The following is a 4,224-nucleotide window of genomic DNA, read 5'->3' as shown; positions in this document are numbered from 1 at the left end:
GTGTGTGTGTATGACCTTTGACAAGTCATTTCTCTAGGACCCAGTTTCCTCATCTGCAAAACAGCGGACTTGGACTGTGATCTCCAAAGTTCCTTCTGAATCCTATCACAATGGGCATTTTAAATATACTTCCTACACACTCAGGGAATCTTTCCTCAGACTAATCACTTGTCCCAAACCATACTGCAAATCACCACCTTTGCTATTTACCGGGCTTTGGAATTTGATATTGGTTTGAATATAGGTGTACTTTTGCCCCAAATAAAGACTACACTCTTAAAATGAGACATTTTTGGAAAATGAGCAATGAGCAATGGGTAGAAGTTATGGAAATAGCTCAACAGAAGGAGCTAGATAGAACTAGTAAGAGTGGAATGGGCTGCCTTTAGAGGTAGTGAGTGCGTCGTCACTGGTGGGCTTCAGGTAAAGCTGGGAAGGCCAGTCGTCAGGGATACAGGACAAGGGATTCCTGCTCGGGTACCTGTTGGACCTGATGACATGTGAGGACCCTTCCAGCTCTGAGTTCTGTAATTTGATGGAGAAGCTTGGTGTAGCGGTGGATAAAGAAGTCCACTTTGTTTCCTGGGTCTGCTACTTGCTCCCTGTGTGACCTTGGGCAAATCATTTAACCTCTTTGGGTCTCAGGTTCCTCATCTGTCAAATGAGGGGGCTACCTAATGTCCCTTCCAGCTCTAAGATTATCAGATTCCTAGAAAAACAACCTACGGGCTTAGGCTGAACAATGGTACCCATTATGGGCCGGATGGGGAGTTCTTTCAAAGGGGAGGATGGGAATAATATGGTCTATACTCAGACCAGGATTGTGCATGCAAGGAGCAACTTCTTCTATCCTTTCTTTTGAACCCCCACCCTACTTCTGCTGGATTCAGTCCCAACTATCAGCACTGGGACATTCTATGTAATTTGTATATCGATGGCTGGGGTCCCAGACAGCAGGAGTCCTGAACTCTTCAACCTGGGAGGATCTTTGTATCTGGTCTGTGGTTGGCAAAGGCTTTCCACAGGAAAGTGGAGACCTGCTGCTGACCAGAGACAGCTAGGAGTTGGGAGAAAGGAAAAATGGGGGAACGTTGTGAGGAAGAGGAGGCCAGGCTTTTCTAAAAGTATACCAGTCCTGAAGGCTCTCTTTCAGTGGGAGAAGCACGTCAGGTCTGAATGAAGCCACTGGGTAGGAGTGGAAATAGTGTCGGACTGGGAATGTAGGCACAGGAATTTGAGTGCTGAGGCTGCTACTAACTTACCATATAACCTTGAACAAACCACTAACCTTCTCATTTTTGTCCTCTTTAAATGGGGGATTAGACCACCTTTAAAGTCCTTTTCCATTTTAATATTTTATGTTTTTTGATCCACTGATCCATGTTCTAATAATCTATCTTCTGAGGTTTCTTCTGGCTGTCATCTTCTGTGTTCTAGGAGCTCTTTATGCTGATGTGAAGTCTTGGCATGAAATCTCTCTAATATGTCCCCTTCTCCACACTCACATAGCTACTGCTCTAGTTCAGGCCCTAATCACCTCTTGCCTGGAGAATAGCAATAATTTATTATTCCCTTGCCTTAATTCTCTCTCTCTTCAGTGCAATCCATCCTCCACCTGGCCACCGAAGTGATTTTCCTGAAGCTCAAATCTGGCCTTGTCATCCTTCTCCCTACCATTCCACCCCCTCACCCCACCCCCTGCTTCTTGTCCCCCAATAAACTACAGTGACCCCCTATTAGCACTAGGAGGAAATACAAATTACATTAAGTTGCACTTGGGCGGGTAGGTGGTGCAATAGATAAGAGTATTGGGCCTGGAGTCAGAAAGACCTGAGTTCAAATCCAGCCTCAGACACTTACCAGCTGTGGGACCTTGGGCAAGTCACTTAACCTTGTTTGCCTGAGTTTCCTCATCTATAAAATGAGCTGGAGAAGGAAATAGCAAACCACTCCAGAATCTTTGCCAAGAAAATCCCAAATGGGGATTGATGAGTCAGACACAACCCAACAACAAAATTTGCATAGACAGCCTTTTTAACCTGGCCCCTTCCTACCTTTCCAGTCTTCTTATACTCACCTCCACACACTTCACAAGGCATGCACACTGACTTACTTGCTGTTCCACTCCACCTCTGTGCTCTCATTGGCCTGGAATTCTCTCTCTCTCACTGTTACCTCCTAGTTTCCAATAAGACTCAGCTCAAATTAGACTTTCTGCCAGAGGCCTTTCCTGGGCCACTCAGCTGCTAGTGAGATTATCTTCCATCTACTCTATATATACCTTGTACATATCTAGTTATTTTCATGCTGTCTCCCCCTTTAGAATGTATGTTCCTTGAGGGCAGGAACTTGTTTTGCCTGCATGTAGTAAGTGCTTAATAAATGCTTCTTGACTGTCTGACTCATATGCTACATCTCTGTGTTTGAGGTCTCATCCATCTCTGACATTCTGTCTATATTCAGAGGTCATTCCAGCTCTAATATTGTTGGTTCTAAGGACTCCACTATCTCCTGACATTCTCAAGGTGACATCCATCCCAGTGCTTGGGGCGCCAGTGGGTCCAGGAGGGTCAGGCATGGTTTCTGCTCCTAATATGACCCCAGCCCCAGTGCTTCTCGTGAAGTATAGTCATTCTTAACCTGCCTCTCAGATAGGCAAAAGCATTTCATACAATTTCCTTTACAGTATGGCCTTCTTTCAGGAATCTCTTCGTTACCTTCTCTTCCTCCCACTTGACTCTCTCCAGGAAGACATGGACTTTGTGGTACCCCCCCCCATCCTTTAGGAGATCCATCTTGCCATCTTTTTGAACATGGGCCCACTTCTCCCATTTTGTAAGCACATTTCCTTGTGAGCACCCAGCTCTTTGTACGGGGAGTGGTTGAGAATATATCCAGATATCACAGAATTATTGGCTCTGGGATCAGGAAGGAGTTGTGTGTATATATAGTAATCAAAAAAACTTTACAATGGAAATAAGTGGAAAGAACCATGAGTGTCTGCTTTGGGGGTTGGAGGACCTAGACTCAAATCCTGACTTTTCTATCCTGTCAATGTGACCCGAGACAATGCCCTTGATTTCTCTTGACCTCAGTTTCTCTCTATAAAATGAGAGGATTGGCCACTTGATCTCTCAGGTCTTTTCCACTCCTGACATTCTATGAAAATAAATCCCATTTCCATAGTGCTTTAAGGTTGATAAATCGTTTTCTTAACAACAACCATGTGAGTTATGCAGGGCTAGGGTTATTGCCCTATTTCCCCTGACAATATCAGAAAGTCTCTTCCAGCTTTGTCCTAACCCTCACTGCAAGGAGCCAGACCAATGTTATCATTCATTTGGTCTGGAGGTTCCATCTAGAACAGTCACTTATCATTATTTATGGACATAGGGCTACCCTGTGGAGCCCAGTCTGGCCCACTCGAGGCTGTTCTGAGGGTTTCTAAGAAGAGAGGAAGAAATCGGTTTCCCTCCATCATGTGTCAATCAATACCAGGGTTTTCAGAATTGGCTCCTTCAGTCCCTTTAATGCAGGGATGGTCAAACTAAGTCCTGCAGGCCGTGTTTGATCTACTGCCTGTTCTGAGCTAAGGATGGTTTGGACATTTTAAAATAATGTCTTATTTATTTAAAAATGTAAAAACGGTCCTTACAAAAACAGACTGACGTTCATGGTTTGCGAAACCTAGCTCCAGCCCAAAATTCTCCTGTACCCCTTGTGAAGGCCTAACTGACTGCAGCATCACCTTATAAAGCAAGATACACAAATGTGCATCCTGTGGAATCTGTTCTTATCAGCCATGCATCCACATTGGTTGGCGACTTTTTTTTTTAACATGTAACAAGCCTTTGAAATAAAAGAAAAATATGATCACAAATCAAGGATTACTTCATTTCAAATAAATATTATTTGAAGATTAGGACAGAGAAGTCTGGGGAGTAAAATCTGTCATAACCACATGATTCAACTTCAGTTGTCTGTGTGATAATTATGTCATCTTCCACTAGTGTTGGTGCAGCAGAAAGAGTACCGAACTGGGGGTCATAGGTTTATCTAGTCATTTTTCAAGCATATCTGACCCCTCTTGGCCCTATATGGGGTTTTCCTGGCAGAGATGCTGGAGTGGTTTGTCATTTCCTTCTCCAGCTCATTTGACAGATGAGGAAACTGAGACAAACAAGGGTAAGTGACTTGCGCAGGGTCATGGAGCTAGGAAGTGTC

The 4,224-nt window shown here is 44.1% G+C and overlaps 1 protein-coding gene across 1 annotated transcript in view; it reads left to right on the top strand.

Annotated features, from left to right (window-relative positions):
- OLFML2A (olfactomedin like 2A) overlaps positions 1-3,880 on the top strand; it is a 51,019-nt gene extending 47,139 nt beyond the window's left edge. The window contains exon 8 of the mRNA XM_069082778.1: positions 1-3,880. This exon is cut by the window's left edge and continues 2,699 nt beyond it. The gene's annotated coding sequence lies outside the window, so the exon portion shown is untranslated.
- Positions 3,881-4,224: the final 344 nt, after the last annotated feature.

The sequence above is a fragment of the Petaurus breviceps genome, unplaced genomic scaffold (genome assembly GCF_028583685.1).
Source record: "Petaurus breviceps papuanus isolate PSGF00001 unplaced genomic scaffold, PetGlider_PUasm1.0 171, whole genome shotgun sequence".
NCBI lineage: Eukaryota > Metazoa > Chordata > Mammalia > Diprotodontia > Petauridae > Petaurus > Petaurus breviceps.
Note: the sequence above shows the minus strand (reverse complement) of the source record. Positions and strands in the feature narration are given on the sequence as shown.